Here is a 9,142-nt window from a genome sequence, read left to right as displayed (position 1 = left end):
TTGATAAATAGAATGCCTACTCCTGATTTATGTTGTGTTCCTCTATTGATGTTTTCTCTTGATTCATGTTGTGTTCCTCTATTGATGTCTACTCTTGATCCATGTTGTGTTCCATTAGTGATGTTTGCTCTTGATCCATGTTGTGTTTCATTATTGATGTTTGCTCCTGGACTGATATTTGGGTCATGTATTATAAGATCTGGATCGAACCCTGGAATGTCTGCATATGACCAGGTAAAATTGATTTGCCATCTTTTGAAGGATTTCAAATATATTTTCCTTGCTAGTTCTGATAAAGAGATTGCTGCTGGATGTAGATCGATTGTGTCAATGATAACTGTTGGTTCTATTAGGATAGATGACTTCTCTTGATAGTACACATGTAAGGTGTCAAATCTCCCATCTTTCGGTGCCTCGAGGAGGTTTTCACCGATAGATGCATCCTTTATTTTTACTTTTTCATGGTCTAATGTTGCCAATAAATGGTTTTCAACATTATACCTGATATTGTTTTTTTTATTTTCATTTTTGCGACTAGGAGATTTGGCACCTATTTGACTTAAAGATACATTAGCGGAATCCCTGGTGAAAGTTGTTGTAGGTTTGATTTCATTAAGATATAAGGATATGGCATGGTCATTAGGTAAGGTATCAACGTCAGTATGTCCTTCATTTTCCCTGTCCATAGGTTTAGGATAGCTTAAGGATAAAGGATCTTCAGGTTGATATGTTTCAGAGATATTGGAAGTCATGATAGAGATGTTAGAGCTTTCAGTAGGTATTTCCATGTCTAGGACGATACTCTCATCAGAATGAATGACCTCGTACAAGAAAATCGTGATCGTCCTCGGTTAAGTCCATGTCAGTTGTATGTGATTCTGATTCAAGTAGGCTAGTTTCTAACGTTTGTTCTACATACGTGCGAACTACATCAACACCTCCATCTGCTTCTTCCCTTTCAATTTCAAGTTGCTCTTGTTTGTTGTTCCATGATAATGAATATTCTTTGTTCCCTTGATATTTTAGCTGCAATTGTTCTTCCATGTTTGATAAAATTGATGCAAATGATTGTTCCTTGGATTGTGTGCTTGAATATGCTTCCTCTCTGTTATGTGAAACAATGATCTCTTGAGCTAATTTCGGTTTATTACCACACTGCACTGGATTTAAGTCTGTTGATATTGTGATTTCCTGTTCATTGTATGGAAACTTTAAGCACTGATGACATGTTGATGGAATAGCCTATATGTCATGTAACCATGGTCTTCCCAAGAGTATGTTGTATGGTAGTTCCAAATCTAGGACTTGGCATGCTGTGTTTTTTTGCAAAGGTCCCACTCTGATGGGTAATACCACAACTCCTTTAGAGGAATTCTCTTCTTCATTATGTGCTTTGATTTTGATCTTTTTCAGGGGATCAACTGCATCTTCTGAATATCCTAAGGCACGAACACGACTCAATGAGCAAATATTTAAGCTAGATCCCCCATCTATTAGGACACGTTTAACGAGCGGTTTGTGAATGAGGACTTCAATTTGCAAGGAATCACTATGGGGATGTTGCAAGGAATCAATGCTTAGATATGAAGTAGATGGGTTTTGAATAGGATCCTCTGAAATAGGTTTGATGGCCATTATGGATATCCCTTGGGGAACATCATCTTTGGGTGTATTGTCTGGTGAGGATGTTATGGAAGGTTTTTGCACTTTTTTAAGAAGTGTAAGAATAGATGCCTTTGGAGAGTTAATTTTCTTATGGATGGATGGATCATTGTTAGACATGGGTGCATGATTTTGATCTTCTTTAGCCAAATCCTTTAGGGATCTCTTTAAGAGGTGCATAAAAGAGCCACCTTTCTTCTGAGATATGTTTAAATCCTTGTGAGGTTTTGACATGGTTGGATTTTGATTCTGGACTTGTTTGATTTCTCCAATATGTTGGCTTGTTATGTGTTCTTGTCTTTTGCTTTGGTATGCCATGTTTCTATGATCTTCAGGTATTTCCAATGTTTCAACGATCTTATGTCTCTGCGCTGCAATTAAAATGGGCATTGTGTTTTGAATGTTTTTGTGATTAAATCTTGCTTAATGTGCCGCAATAAGTGATCAATTGTTGAGGAAATGATTTTTTTTTTTTCAAGTATTTGTTTGTTTGCAAGTTTTTCGATCTTAGTTTTGGAGTGCAAATTTTGTGATTTTTGATATGACCAAGTTCAATAGGAACGATGTATCCTATGATAAAGAACGAGGTTATTCTGATCAAGCGTTGTAGTTTTATGATAAAGGATGATTGATCCTGATGAGAAACTATGTTTGAGTGATCAGTTTATCAAAGAGGGTGATAATGCACTTTAAGGTGTTTGATCTTTAACTTGTTTGAGGTGAATACCTGAGACTTTTTGTGTGTCTTGTTCTTGAATATGTTTTTAATAGAAGATAACTTGATTAAATGACCCAACAAGATGACCTACTCTCTATATTTGACTGTTTGAGAAATGGGTTGTTTTTATTTTCTGATTTTGATGTAATTACCAGAAACGCTGACAAAATGACCAGGATCTCTGCTGTTTAGACCAGAAACACTTCTGTTTAGACCAGGAACTCTGCTGTTTAGACCAAAAACGCTGCAGTTTAGACCAGAAACTCTGACAAACTGACCAAAAACGCTACTATACTGACCAAAAACACTGACATACAGACCAGAAACGCTGACTGACAGACCAGGAACTTTGTTCTGCTATACAGTGACTCTAAAGTTCAAATAATGATATGTAGGTTTAGCAAATTGAGTGTTTGAACTTAGGAGATTACAATTTTGACCCAACTCTGTAATATGCTCAAACTTTGAGAGTTAATGTTGAAATATGAGAAATTTGACATTAACACCAAGAGAGCTGACCTTTGGATTGAAGATGCGACTGTTTGGACCGAAGGTGCGACCATTTGGACTGAAAGAGCTAATGTTTGAATTGTGAAAGCTAATGTTTGGACTGAAAGAGCAACTATTTGGATTGAAAATGCTAATGTTTGGACTGTAAATGCGACTGTTTGAACCGTATGTGAGAGCATTTGGATTGTTTGTGTGAGTGTTTGGATTGTAGATGCGTCTGTTTGGACTGAAAGACCTAATCTGTTGCAAAACTTGTGAATTTGACAGTTTGAAGTTTGAGTTTTCATTGCTTGTTGTATTTTAATGGATGATATCTTGACTTGACTTACAAACACATAAATCAGTTTATATTTTTGTTTCAAAGGTTTTTAACAATTAAAAACACATCAATCAGTCTATCTTAAGGAGATTGGCTGAGAATGAAAACCTTTGTTTGTTGACTTAGGTACACACCCAATAGCTAATCAGAATACAACTGCTGAGTCTCACGCAATGGATTCTCAATGCCATATTATCCGACTCCAAACGCTAATGGGGGCATGATATGGCAAGTGTCTTGGGAGAGTTACTATCTCTCTTGCACAAAGATTATCACCCTTTCAGAGGTGAATCAGGTAGCTTATATTTTTATAGTTCTTAGTCAGGAATTCCATTTGAAATTACCCCTTGAAGTCACGGAAGCATGATTGAGGCCTATAGCCCAACAAGGTACTGAAACAAGCTGTAGTGAGTTGGAATGCTTAGGTCCAGTTGTACTCACTTGGGTCGTTCTCACAGGGTGATTACTTTTTCCCACTGTGACAGGCCCACTAAAGATATGCACTATTTAAAACAAAGGATGAGTCTAGCTTTCTGATTACCTAAGAAAGGTGAGAGCATACTCGCCTATCATCAAGACACATAAGACATGTTTGTTCATTTCCATTGTAATTAGTCTATGTGCCTAATTTAACAAATATAAGTGCAAAATCCCACGGCTGCAAACAAAGTTAGTAGTTTATATTGTATTCTTTGGCGGTGAAATAGTTTATAACTCCGATCTTTCACAGCGAAATAAGTACTTGCAAAACCAACAATCTGCAAATTAGGTTTGGGAAAAGGACAGTCCAGAAGCAGAAATGAGGAATGCAACATACAATATTTGCAAAATTAATAAAAAACTGAAAACGCCATCAAATTGACCAAGAACACCATCATATGTGCCAAGAACGCTGCTCTGCACACTAGAAACGCTGTTCTGCAAACCAGAAACGCTGTTAAATAGACTGAAAACGCTGACAAATTTGCCAAAAATGCTAAAGTACAGACTGAAAGCGCTAAATTACAAAAAAACATAAAAACAAAGTTGAGGAATCTCCCATAAATGTCATTTGAGGTGTCGGAACGCCACAAAAGATGCCAACAAAGTGATTCGGGAGCCCAAGAGAGCGAATCTGCACTCCGAAAGAGCTAATCAACCTATCAATGAAATTTCCTGCAAGCAAACTTGTTAAAGATCAAAGGGGCTAGGCCCCACAGTGGGCGCCAATTAATGTGATGCTAAAAATGTGGTATAAGATAGACATACACATATAATGAGACAATAAAAACATAATTGAAAAGCTTAATTGAAAAAACTAAATCAAAGATGCAAACCATAAGCCTTCCTCGAAATGTCTCATTTTCCTCTATTCTTAAGGACCTTGAAGGTGTTGGATTGATGGGCTCTCAGCGGAGCAATGACCTCCAAAGTGACAACTCAAGAGTTGAGTAGCTAATTGATCATGATTGACTATGGAGATGATATGAAATGCATGATTTAAGAAACCAGATTAACATGCTATGATAAATCCAAAAGCTAATTACTAGATAATTGAAATGCAAATTGCCTATAGTAACAATGCCTAAATTGATATGAGATGGGATCCATATTGCTCCAAAATGAGGGGTATTTATAAGAATTCCAAGGGCAAAGCTGAGGTGGCAGGAATCAACGGTCCAGATTTGATCTGAAGATATCAAGGGCCAGGATTGAGGAAGTTGGAGAAGAGGTTGGAGGAAGGGACACTTGTCATCTCTGTGGTGACAAGTGTCAAGGAGCCTTGCTCATGAGAGGGCAAGTGTCCAAGGGAGGAGACATGTGGCAAAAGTGCCATGTGTCCCAAGGAGAGAATATCCACACCATGAGAGGTTAGGATAAGGAGGTTAGACCCAAGATTAGGTTGAATGGGTTAAGTTAGGGGATGGTTAGGTTGGGTGGTTAAAGTTAGGAGCCATGTGCTCATTTGAATTTAGAAATTCAAATAATTGGAAAATGGTAATTAATCTCAACAAACTTGAGTTTGTTAATCTTAATTAGGGATTAGGAGAATTGATTAGTATGGGAAGACATTAATTAATTGAGAATTAATTAATCAAAGGGGGATATGAGATGAACTATATAAATAAATCATTTAGATTTATTTACTAGTAGATGAATAGAGAAATTAAATAAATTGCTTGTGAATTCAATTAATTGGGAAGGAGAATTAATCAAATAATTGCATATTTAATTAACTATCTTCAGACCATTTTTAGGTGTATACAACTATAATTAATTTAAATAAGATAATGTATAGTTAAAATATGTGTAGTTTTTATGGTAAATTATATTATATAAAATATATGTTAATTATGTCATATTGCTAATGTTTACAAGTATTGTTTTTTCTATAGAAAATTCTATTTATTAATAGCCATATATATATATATATATATATATATATATATATATATATATATATTCATTCTACCATAGGCAGTAGATCCCATATATTAATTGAAAAAAACTTAGTACATTCAACGAGCTAAGGTGATGATTCCTTTAGCCAATACATTCATTCTATCAGTTGGCCTAGTGGTGAAGAAATTGTGCTCTTAAAAGAGGTCACTAGTTCAAATCCCACAATGGGGTAAGGTATGTACACCTCATTTCTAGTGCAGTTAGGTACCTCCCACAACGAGTATGAGGTAATCCCATATTGCTTTAACCCATCTGTAGACCCATATATAGATTGTTGGCATCGTGGACTATTAAAGACCCTTTACTTTCCTTTATCAAGCTAAGAGGCATAAAATAGATCTCCATACAAACCTACATAATTGTCAAAAGATTTCATATCAAAATCGGACAAACCATCTCTTAATAGAGTTAGAGCTTTGTTCACCTTCATCTTCCTTGCAACTGCTTTTGCATCAAACACCCCAACAATACATCCATTTTTTGGGTTTGCAGTAATCTTGTTAGCAACAACAATCACCTTTTCCTTGATCAAGACATTGATTATCTTGTTTATGAATCTGGTCGCTTTATAATTTAACCCTATGGGTTGCACTACCTTGGTTAAAAAGGTCTCCACAATGTCCCCATCATGGTGATGATTGTTGGATGTTGACTCCTCTCCAATAACTTTCTTCACTGCCAGGAGCAAATAGTCCTCCTCAATCAAGAACAATCTCCTGATTTAGTCATTAATATCTGCATCCCACCACTCACACTTCACTCCAAACTTCATTCTACCAACTATACTTGCCTTGCTTTCTCCTTCCCCCTTAATCCATTGATTTATAACCACAGATGGCCTTATACTCTATGTGCCATCATATTGTCAAAGAACATCTTGCTCGATCAATTTAGTCATGATATTCACATTCTCACATTCCTCTAGGTGAAAGCTCATTCAACTATGTATGCATAAACTGCCTCCAATCCGTCCCTTCATGCTAACAACAGTGGTGTCAGGACACCTTTAAAAGGCCTACATTGAGCCACCTAAGCTCCAATCCGTCTGACAAATCCCACTCCTGATTCTCTAGGTTGTTCTCATTTTTTCATTGAAATCTAAATGACCTACATCATTTACTAAATGGCCTCCTAATTGACCGTACTACACAAATGTAACCCAAAAAAACCTACACCAACAAAATTAAAAACCTCAACAAAATTAAAGTACCTACACCAACAAAATTAAAAACCTTAACTCAGCATAGCTGCTAACCAAGCAAACAAGCAACCCTCACACTCCCTTGCTTTACCACTAAGCTATAGAGGCCATTGTGAAGAACATGCCCCATTTTTCCCATTTTGTTGCTAACGACGATAAATTAGGTTTCCATAAACCCTGCATACCGATGCCCACAACGCTGCGCATCCTTTCATGTCCAATTATCCCGGAAAAAGAAAACCTCTGTGCAGTTCGGGGATGTAGCTCACATGGTAGAGCGCTCGCTTTGCATGCGAGAGGTACGGGGTTCGATACCCCGCATATCCATTTGCATTTTATTTTTCTGTTTATCTGTCCTTTGTTTTCAGAAATCTGCCCGATTCATCTCTCCAAAGTCGCTCTATCTCCGCACCAGTGGTCTAGTGGTAGAATAGTACCCTGCCACGGTACAGACCCGGGTTCGATTCCCGGCTGGTGCATTAGCATTTTGGATTTTTCAAATATACTGTGCTGTTTTAATCTAATGTGTTTCAAATATATTGTAGTGTTTAAATCTAATTCTAGTACCACAAAAAACAGCATTTAACCAAGCTTTACGCCGCTCATATTTGCAGATCTGTTATTACTACGCTCCTCCTCTTTTACTCATTATTTGATAGAAACCCTAATTTCTTTTCGAAATCGATTTTAAAATCCTGCCACCAAACTCAACCATCCACATACTTAACTATTTGAAGCAAACCCTCCTCTCCTTTCAAGACTCTCTCAGCCTTCCTTTACCAACACTCAACATCAACTCAACCCTTTATAGTATATTATCACAATTCCTAAACCATTTTCTCCCAGTGAGCAGGAATGAATCAACATGTCAATTTCACTAAATTTAAAACTTAATTTATTTGCAATGTATGGGTAAGTTGTGCCAAAGTTGTTCTCAGTCTAGTGACTGTCGTGAACATATAGTCTTGTTGCTTGAAATCCCATTTTTTATGGATATATGTTCTGCTCAGTATGTATTATGTTTTCCAGTTTAAATATTCTTATCTAATGTGTGTTATAACAGGTTAGCATTTGGATTGTTTTACGGTGGACAGGCTCTCTTGGTCATAGAGCAGTAAGTATTTTAGTTGTCCATATGTTTTATAATATTGCTTTATGTAGGACAGATTGAGAGTTAAACTGTAAGATAATTGAGTGCAGAAAAGTATCCATGAACCTCACTGGTTCATCTGTTTCTGCCTTGGAACCCAACTGTTTAATTGTAATCCCTTGTGGAAAATGTTGAATTTTAATATCTCAGATTAACAGTAAAACAGAAAACAGAATTAAGGTGTTGATTTTGTTAAATCAGATTATTAGATTTGATGACTTAAACCAAGAAATCAATAAAGTAAATGCACAAGAAGACTCAACACGAATTACCCTGGGAAAACCTCCACATCTGGAAGAAAAACCCAGCAAGAACGATCATCAGATCTGATTATGTATTGTATCCAAATTGTAACTGTACAAAACTTAGCTTTTAGAGCTTGATGATGATGTCTAGGTCTGTACACCAACTTGCCTAGATCAGCCAGCAATCTGAAGCATTTGATTCGTCAAGGATGAAGGGTTTCGTGCTTGCAGCCCATTTTGATTCATGCCTTTCAACATCAATGAGTCTTTTATAGGTTTGCATTAGTCTGACATGTATTCGCACCAGTCATCAATCTGGAAATGCATGTAAGTCTGATTGAATCAGCCTTGCTCAGATCTGCACCAGGTCTGTCCTCCTTTTAATTCGCTTTCTTGACTGAAGCATGCACCAAAGGATTCGCTCTGGATCTGCCATTTTCGCATCAGGCATCTGATATAGGTTGCACGATATTTTGCACCAATCTTCTGATCTTTTTCACACCAAGCATCTGATAGTATTCACACTAATAATCAATAATAATTCGCAAGTAGCAGAGGGCAGTATTCAGACTAGTATTGCAGAGGTATTTTCGCCTTGTGGTTGGAGTGTGTTTCAAATGACATTAGGTGCGCTGTATTTATAGGAGGTTGGTGCCTTATTGGGTCGATAAGGCACCTTTTGGCACCAATAACAAATTTTATTTTCCATTAAAAAGTCGGCTTAGTAAAGAACCTTTTCCGTCATATAACTAAGCCTTGAAAAAGGCTAAGGTGCGGTGCGCTATCAAAAGAGAAAAGTGCCCAGCCCTATATTATTTTAGCTCATTTTTTTTTTTCGAGCTATGTTACAAAATAAACAACAGAAAATGGATACTAAATTAATGTGCAGCACCTT

The 9,142-nt window shown here is 36.8% G+C and overlaps 2 non-coding genes across 2 annotated transcripts; both read left to right on the top strand.

The window, feature by feature from the left end:
• The first annotated feature begins 7,106 nt into the window (after window positions 1-7,106).
• On the top strand, window positions 7,107-7,179 carry TRNAA-UGC (transfer RNA alanine (anticodon UGC)). Its single transcript has one exon. It is a non-coding gene; the product is annotated as a tRNA-Ala (tRNA).
• Window positions 7,180-7,260: 81 nt separating this feature from the next.
• TRNAG-GCC (transfer RNA glycine (anticodon GCC)) lies at window positions 7,261-7,331 on the top strand. Its single transcript has one exon. It is a non-coding gene; the product is annotated as a tRNA-Gly (tRNA).
• Window positions 7,332-9,142: the final 1,811 nt, after the last annotated feature.

The sequence above is a fragment of the Cryptomeria japonica genome, chromosome 6 (genome assembly GCF_030272615.1).
Source record: "Cryptomeria japonica chromosome 6, Sugi_1.0, whole genome shotgun sequence".
Lineage (NCBI taxonomy): Eukaryota > Viridiplantae > Streptophyta > Pinopsida > Cupressales > Cupressaceae > Cryptomeria > Cryptomeria japonica.
The sequence above is the reverse complement of the archived record's forward strand: the minus strand, read 5'-3'. Positions and strand labels throughout refer to the sequence as shown.